Source organism: Lycium ferocissimum, chromosome 4 (genome assembly GCF_029784015.1).
Source record: "Lycium ferocissimum isolate CSIRO_LF1 chromosome 4, AGI_CSIRO_Lferr_CH_V1, whole genome shotgun sequence".
Lineage (NCBI taxonomy): Eukaryota > Viridiplantae > Streptophyta > Magnoliopsida > Solanales > Solanaceae > Lycium > Lycium ferocissimum.
Window position 1 is genome coordinate 30,653,112 of NC_081345.1, and position 9,743 is coordinate 30,662,854.

At 32.6% G+C, this 9,743-nt stretch overlaps 1 pseudogene; it reads left to right on the forward strand.

Moving 5' to 3' along the window:
- Nucleotides 1-7,209: 7,209 nt before the first annotated feature.
- On the forward strand, nt 7,210-8,520 carry LOC132054573 (protein CDI-like; annotated as a pseudogene).
- The last annotated feature ends 1,223 nt before the right edge of the window (nt 8,521-9,743 follow it).

The following is a 9,743-nucleotide window of genomic DNA, read 5'->3' on the forward strand; positions in this document are numbered from 1 at the left end:
TTGATTGTGATAAAAGTTGAGAGAGATTTGTGAGCTTTTATGGAAGAATAACTGTTTTGCGTGATTTATGGGAAGTTTTAAATTGAATCCCATAATTTTTTTTAATAAAAAACTGTTCCATAAATAGGGCCTGATTTTACTCTTCAGTGATTTGTGTGAAATATGGTTGATTTAATTTGCTTACTATTTAAAAAGGAAAAGAATATTATGTTCCAAAAATATAGCTTATTTTTCTCTTAGAATTTTTTTAAAAATATGTTCCAAAAATAGAGCCTAAATTTACTCTAACGTGTTTTGTATTTTTATATTTATTTATATTTCACTGTATTTCAAAAATGCGAAATACAACTGAAATACAGCAAAAAGCAGCTACGAATTGTAAATCTTCAACTTGTAGCTATAACTAGTTAGAAGCCATTAAAAGGTAGCTATTTGTGTAAGTCTTTTGGTATGATGAACCCACCTGCAAGTGGAGCAAGTAGTTTTAGGGGGATCAATCCAATGGAAAAAAGGATATATAGAATTTCTTTGGTTTGACTACTGGCCTCGCAGCTTGCTGACTCCTAATAACTCAATTTAAAAAATACTATATAAAAAAAAATCAAACAACTTTTAATACTACTTAAATCAACTTGGACCATGGCAATTGGACTTCTCCTTCCTACAAGTTCAAAGTAATCTAATCAGCTGCCTGCTGGTGATTTTATGTAAAGTTGTGGGAAGAGAAAAGAGTTGGGCTAATTTGTTGGACTTGTCAATTCACTGGGGTTGGACTTATCTTATTCTCTACTTCGTGTATGGGGACTGAGGAGTAACAATACCCAAATGAAAAGGGGGCTAGTACTAATACGTTCTTCATATTTGATGAATAAGTTTAACTTGTGCTTATTGAAGTCAAGAGATATATAAATTCTTTTACACTATCAAATTAGAATGACATAAAATAATATGTAAATCTTCTAAGCAAATCCGATATAGTAAATTAAAAAAAATAGAGAAATAACCTCCTTTTAGTCTATTGAATTGCACTTCTAGTGTGAAAATTACTACTATTTCTTTAGAAGGACAGCTGGTTATTAGTTGGTCTTGGCTTTGTAATGTGTTACTCGTAATTAATACAAGCTTCTTTAATTGTCAAAAACAAACAAAAAAACTTAGTAAATCTTTGCTGAATAAACATCCTTTCTGTATAATCTACTTTCTTTTTTCAACTCTGACATGGCTCATTTTGCTGAGGAAGGAGACAACACGCGTGGGACACTCGCATTTGCAGTGCTATATATTCGTTTGCACAAGCTTTGAATGTCAAGGAAGAGTAAAGCACAAGTCATAGACACACGTAACATGTAGTAGCATATGGTGGATGACTAAGGTAAAGGCACTGATTTTGGTTAAAAAACGCTGCCTACGCCTCTAGTTTACGATTGCTGTCCTTCCAGTGTGCCTACTCTTTAACTAATTTAAAATCTGCAAAATCAGGTTGGCAGGAGAAGATATTTATCTTGCACATGATGAATACATTGGACAAATAAATACACGCAGTTTTTATTCCCACGAAGAAAAACATTTTTAATAATCAACTGGTAGATAGGCGAATAGCAAACAACAATCATAGATAAAAAGAGATGGACTGAAAGCAATCTTATGGGCTCTCTTATTTCAATTTAGTAATTTTTACTTGGCATAGCTTACTATGTTACATATTTATGGAACATAACTATACTTTTTAATAATTAAGTTTAGTAGCTATAATATTATATTTTTACAACTTATAGCTACCCACTTTTCTACCAATTAACTTACCACTCCCCACACCCCTATTTTTAGGTTTGTACACTTTCTCTCTCTCCCCTTTTCCTAAATATACGTTTCTAACTCCCATCTCCCCTAATTTCGTGCTTTTCAAATCAGTTTCTGATTTCTTTCACTATCTTTTTTTACTCTGTATTAACTGCTCATTAATTTCTCCCTTTTCCTTTTTAATCTAAAATTTTTTGCTCCCTCTCCTAATCTACTTTTGCTCAACATAAACCCTACTCGCTCCTCATTGTGGACCTTCCAATTTTGGTGCTTTCGATTCTCTTCTCACGGTATGGCATTTTTTCTCTTCTTCATTATTTACTTACATATCCTATTTCATATTGAAATATTAGGGTACTATTAGCTCTATGATGTGAAGGATTATATTGCTATTAATTTGGAAATTTATTCTTACAAAATCGATTGATTGCATATTAGAGTATTATGGGTTCTTTTAGTTTGGGTCTAATTGGTATTTACTCCAATACACAATAAGATTTGTAGTTCATAAGCGAATTTGATGATGAGTTACCGTTTAAATTGAGTTTAATTGGTAAAAATCGAAGCATTGGAGTTTAATTGCGGGGGTTTTTCCAATTTTTTTTGTTTTGGAGATTCCGGTTTTCAGGTCGAGTAGTGGAAAAGGAACTCACGTCCGAAATTATTATAGAAATTTTTGGGTTCGAACACATAAATGTTGGAGATCCGTCGAGGAAGGAGATGTATTTTCACTTCACCGGATATGTGTTTTACTTGCATTTTAAGTATATTTTTATCGTATTTTTCGATGAACTTCGAATGAAGCTTAATTCCCGTTTTTCAATTCACCGGATCTATATTTTGCATACATTTTAATTATATTTTTGTCGTATTTTATTATTATTTCAATTAGTTTGTGTTTTGAACTTCAGTTTATTCCTGTTTTTTCAATTCACCAGATCTGTATTTTTATCATTACAGAAAGAACAAGGAAGGACTGGATCTATTTGCCGAACTCGGTTACATTTAGGAGTTACAACCGTATCCGACAAAAAAATTTACGCTAATATTGACGTTATTTTCTACTACCTACGCAAGAAGGAAGTGTCACAATAACAACAATTATAGATTCACCAACTTGCCAAATTTATTTTTCACACTTTAGTTGCGAAATTTACAAATCTTGGGAAAACCCCGATTCATCCACATGTGTCGCCAGTTTGGGAAGATGAACTGTGTGAATACATTAACGGGCACGGTATTGTTGGCTAATGTACCATGGTATCTTGTTGACAACGTACTAATTCTGTCAACGTAAAAGAGGAAAATCACTGGATTTTGGTTGTGATATCTTTCACTGACAGGTGTGCTCTCATCCTTTGAAAAAATCATTCATTTTTCTACAAAATTTATATGTTTGTCTTTTTCGTATTTTTTCTCTTCCAACAAAAAACACAATAAATACATCTATTTTTTTCTTGGGTTTTGATCAGTAAAGTTTTTGATCATTTTTTTCAGGGATTGTGGTGTGTATGTGGCAGCCTTTGCTGAATACTTGAGCTCAACTGAAGTCATCCCAACCGAATTCGATGCAAAGTGGCACCGTATCTTATGGGACTATGCATGGGATAAGTCAAACAACAATGCATCAAGTGATAACGAGCAGCCTCCAAGACCAATTAGATCGGGATTACGATGCGATTGATAAAGAGGATCTTGATTAGGCCACCAAGTCTTTTGTGTTCTTGATTTTCATGTTGAACAATAGCGTAGTTGGTTTGCGACTTTTGTTGCTGTTTTTTCATTTTGGACATATCGTTTCATGTGCAGTAATGTTTTTTAGGATGATTAATGTTGAACACCACCTTATGGTTTTTATATTGTTGTTTCTTTCAAGTATGTTATTTTTTCAATGTATAAATTCCATTTTCATTTTACGTGAAATGTATTCATTTAACAAAGTAGTATATCTAACCAAGCAAATACAGTCGAAATATACATAAAATATATCTGAGATATATTCCATAAGTCCATTTTTAATGTACAGTGTGTTACAGAAGTTAAAATTTCATCTAAATACACTTCAAATATATGTAAAAAATATATGAAATATATTTAACAGTAAACCAGAATAAGATTTATCTACCAGATCAGACAAAATGCAACTAAAATATAGCCCAAATATATACGAAATACAAATATGAAAGCATAATTCCAAAACAAAAGGCCAAATCAGTTTACATAGAGTAGTCTTTCCAAATCCCATTAAACCACCAATATAGCATAACATCTAAAATCATCGGATGTTCAGCCATGTGAAATACAATCATACTAAAATAACAGAAATTTAAAGTAGAATTGTCTTAACAAATAAAATCAAAATGGACTTATTTATTCTTCTTATTGAGGGCGGATTATCACACGAACTTTATATGACCAAGACGTCCACATTTACCGCATATTTCATTCTGCGTTTACCAATCATCAACTCCGTAATGGCTTGTCCCTCTTCTTTTTTGGCCTCCCAGGGGGTCTTTATAGATCGGTGGCATAACAACTTCATCGATATACTTTTAGGAACATTCCACTCGGACTCATCGGGAAGAGGATCAATTGAAGCACATCATATGTGTTCACAACCTTTACGGCTTGAATAATTCCAAGAATATGCATCAGCAGTCAAATTTTTATTCTTCAATACTCGCCCATGTATGAGAACACGGTATCTCGTCCAATTTGGAACATCCTGCGAAGCTGCAAGTTTTCTTCTTCAAATCAATTATGAAACGCCTCGGTCCATCATTCACTTTTGTAAACATATTCGATTGACGCTTCAACACCGAGAACCATTTAACCAATAAACAAGCATTAACCTGAGCAGTTTTACCATATTGGGAATATAGATAAATATACATTAGATATAGTAAAATATAGAACCTTCCTTTTATGGTTAGTTATTTTCGCCTTGACAACCGCTTCTCCAATAAACCAACTTGTTGCTTGTCGTTGCGAATACACCTTGTCCTTCAACGGACATGTATGTTCGTCATCGAAAAATCTAACCACAACATTTCGAAAAAAGGATTCTCGATAGAACTTCCATTTACATTTCTACGACCAACATGCCGGAGTATAGCTACATCATACAATGCAAATAGTACATACTATATCAATTAAATACGGTAAAATATACAAAAAATATATCGAAATATATTGCATCAACTTTTTTTAATAAACAGTTTGATAAACAAGTTAACAAATCATCTAAATATAGTACAAATATAAAAAAAAAAAATACATCTGCACTTTCAGTTACCAGAATACATTTAGAAAGACATACCTTATAGCATTTGATCTCTCTGTTTTGAAATTGAATCTTTCACGAATTGCATATTTCGTCATCACAATTTTCAAAGTTTCCTTATCCTGGTAAATTTGATCGACAAAAACTCCTTTCGCTTCCGGTTTCAAAATTACCAAATTGTTATCATTTTCAAACAAAAGAACAACCTTTCCTGTAGAATCACAAACTTCCATACCATCCCGATTCTCGCTATATCCAATTTGCAGCACATCATCTCCAATAATACGATTACCGAAAGCATCATCTTCAACATCAAAATCATGAATACTAACGCACATTGGATACATCCCCAAAACTCTGTTTTCTCTCTTAAGCTCAACGTACACACGAACTCCCATATCTTTGTGTATTTCAATTGGTTGAAAATCGCCTTCAACAGTATATTTTATTGAAATAGTTTTCCTGACAGTATCCACGCCTAATTGATTTGTAATCGTAGAAACTAACTCATCGTAATTGCATGTTATATTCAATTTAGCTGATAAAATTATATGTTGAATCTATGAATCTGAGTTTTGGTATATTCAAAAGTTCGAAAAGGCGAAAAAATAAAAAAGGTTGCAGTGAAAACATTGTTACCTCAATTATGAAATCAACTTGAATTCGATATTTCAACAGATGAAATCAAATATATATTCGTCGTTCTAATCGAGCTCTGTTCACTGGTTTGATATTGTTATTTTTCAAAGATTTTTGATGAACTAATTATTGAATCTTTTATTTTTGGTTAAAAATATGAATGTACTTTTTTGAATTCAATTTTTTTTGAATTTGTTAGCTATTTGAATGCGAAATGTGATCAGATATGGAATGGGAGGATATTTGCGTGAATCAGGGAACAATAAAACTGATTTTAATTTAAATTGGAACAGATTTTGTTTCCATAAATATAGAATTTCGGACAAATAAATACGTATTTCCGCTATATTTGCACTATATTTTAGTATACCGGTCGCCTAGCTAAATATAGAGAGATCTAGCTACGAATTGTAAATATATAACATGTAGTTATAGGTTGTTAGAAGGAGCTAAAAGGTAGCTGTTTATGAAAATTTTACTTCAATTTATATATTTTACTTTTCTTCGTACTCAATTTTAAAAAACATCACTTCTTATATTTAATAACTCATTTAATTTAATATTTATATTTTACTTTTAATGCAGTTCCTTATAGAATTTGACATGACATGCAGACGCGAAGCTATAAGTTTTAGTTTATACATTCTAAAATTTAGAAAATATAGCTTATTGGATTTTTAATAAATTATCTATTTATATTAGGTGGGGTTTAAACAAAATACAGATTCTGATCCAAAGCTCTATATCGAACCTGTAAGTGAAACTGTAGCTCCGTCCCTGAAAACATGTTTAAAACCACGTGATTTTACTTTTAGATGTTATAAAAATATTTAGTTTAAGGCCATTAGATTCAAAATCTTCTTTAAAATATTTAGCTTAAGGCCATTAAATTCAAAATCTTCTTTACTTTTTTTACTTCGTGCCCAATTAAATTAAGACACACAAACAAAAACAAAAAAAGGAAGGGAGAATATTTATATTTTTATACAATTTTTTTATTTATAACCCATACTTAGGTTGAATAAAATCATAAAAAAGTTGTATGTTAATACTTTAAAATTTATAGTAATGGTACATGCAGAGGCAGGTCCAAGTTTTAAGCTTTATGGAATCGAATTCAGAATTTTACCACATTCTATCTAATTTACTAGGCCAAAATTTATAATTAGTGGTTTAAAACTAGTCGTAAATATGATTATCAATAATCTCATTAAAGATAAATAAAATAAAAACTATTCTTCAATAAAAAATATTAACAAATTAAGATTATTGAGAACACTCATTATTGAGGCACTAAATAAGTTTATAACCTCTCTCTTTCTAAGAGAGTTTGAGTCCACAGATTTTGGGAAAATTCACTTCCAAGTCCAGTTCCCTTTTGAATGGAAAGCTGTTGTCGGTTGTAGGATGATTCCCATCACCCGCGTGTACAACTGTAAAGCCGCTGTTATTAAAAAATGGTGTCTCACAAATTCAGTGATCTACAAGCTCCCTTATTCACTATTATAAATACTCCCCTCTCCACATTTCTCTCTTTTAACTACAAATCTTGACTCTTATTTTTAATCTTCCACATCAAGAAAAAAGAAATCTTCCTTGTATTTTCTTTATCTAGTCCAAACACAGATCTACTCTCTCTTTTTAGGTAAGCTTCAAACTTTCACATTTCTCTAGTAAATTTAAAAGAATGCAACTTTTTTGAGAAAAAGATTCAATTTTTTGTTTACCCTTTTGATTTTCTTGGTTTTGCAGGTTGACAATCTTGGATTATAATGTCGACAGTGCATTCTAATGGAAATGTTGATTCACAAAATACAAAGCCATTCAAGATTTTCATAGGTTATGATCCCCGTGAAGATGTTGCATATGAGGTCTGTCGTTATTCTCTTCTCAAAAGATCTTCAATCCCACTTGAAATCATACCAATTAAACAATCTGAGTTAAGGGAAAAAGGGTTATACTGGCGTGAAAGAGGGAAATTGGAAAGCACTGAGTTTTCATTTACACGTTTCTTGACACCCCATTTGGCTAATTTTGAAGGGTGGGCTATGTTTGTTGATTGTGATTTCTTGTACTTAGGTGATATTAAAGAATTAAGAGATATGGTTGATGATAAATATGCTGTAATGTGTGTACAACATAATTATGCACCGAAAGAGACAACAAAAATGGATGGGGCAGTACAAACTGTGTGTATCCTAGGAAGAATTGGTCATCAATGGTTCTTTATAATTGTGGGCATCCAAAGAATAAGGTACTTACACCTGAGATAGTGAATAAAGAATCTGGTGCATTTCTTCATAGGTTTATGTGGTTGGAAGATGGGGAAATCGGGAAGTTCCGTTCGTTTGGAACTTCCTCGTGGGGCATAATAAGGTTGTTGAGGGTGATCCAACTACATTTCCTAAGTCAATTCATTATACACTTGGTGGACCTTGGTTTGAGGCTTGGAAGGATTGTGAATTTGGAGATTTGTGGATAAAGGAACTCGAGGAGTACAAGAAGGCGACAGAGAAGAAGGCGGATTAGGCCAATGTACTGAATGGTATCATTTTATTTCCACAGTTTTTAGTTAACTAATTGATTCGTTACATGCATCTTCAGATATTTCAGGGCTATGCTTCCGTGATTTAGTATTCCATATTGTTTTGAGATGTAACAGATTCATTCTAAATCAAATACTTTGTATTCTAGTTTTAAAAAATTTAGTTAGTAAGCAGTTTTACAGTCATATCTTTGTATTTTGATTGTAATAGATTTGTTAAGGAAAGAATAAGAGCATCTCGATCTTTGAATGATTTGTCAAGTGTGCTTACTTGATGTTACGATTTAGCACCCATTTTTCAATCATATCTTTGTGTTGTACTTGTAACAGATTCGTCTAAGGAAAGAATAAGATCATTCCGATATTTTAATGATTTACAAAGTACGCTTCTGGTTACTTGATTTTGTAAATGAGTTGGCTTTTGTCCCTTCCCTCATGGAGAGAGGATATTTTGTTGCTTTTGATCAATTCTATAATTTGGTCGTGTCAAATACATTATCTTTCTTCCTCTCCATGTAGGAGGCATTGATGCTTTCATCTCTTCTGTAATTGAGCATTCAAGTTGTTTTCTAATTCTTATGCATTGTTGTTGTGGCGGGTGGGGAAGAAAAGGAGTAAACTTTATCTGTCTAACTTAATCTAGCATTTCGATGATTCTATTTTTCTTTCACAGTTTTCTTTTTGAAATTGAGGACCGGATGAGTGTGCAAGGTGTATAAAATATGGATTCTGTATCGCTAAGGCTGGTTCAACTAAAAAGGCATGATTTTGCTTATATATACTTTGCTACATCTACCTGCAACTTGCAAGACAAATCTCTGTGATTAAGCCATGTATAGATTTTCTGCAGAAGGTAACTGAGAAAAATTTTACACCCTTACTGCTGATTTTCGTCCTTGGGAAGATTCATCTTAGCCACATTTGTGTGTCCTCTTATTCTTATTCTTGATAAAGCTGAAGCACTTGCTATGTACACTGTTATTCTAATACGATCAAGGGTTGAGATGCCAAATAAACCTGCATTCACATCTAGTCTCTAATTGATTTAAGGTGTCATTAATCTGTAGTATACTCTGAGTTTCTCTTATCTCTCTTCCTCCCTCTCCTAGACTCACCCTATATTTGCCCTGCCTCATCTGAGCAAATTCGTATCGCGATTCTAGAACATGAAGGGCTATGCTGCTCCATGTGTAATGCAGATGTCATGGTCTGGGTCAGGCAATTAGCTTGGCCTCATGAACGGATAAATTGTGGTAATTTTATGATACGAAACAGAGTTTGTGCCATCAAGTAAGGCTTCTTTGTTTTGGGCAGAGTCCACAAGGTGTAGGTAACTCAAAATTGAGCTATAGTTATATGCATGATTCCATCTGTTGAGGCCTCTCTGAAATAGTGAAATTGCTGTTATAAGGTTCTTGACTGCTGGCTTCATGAGGTATAAACTTATGGTTTTCAAGATACATCTAGTATTATGAG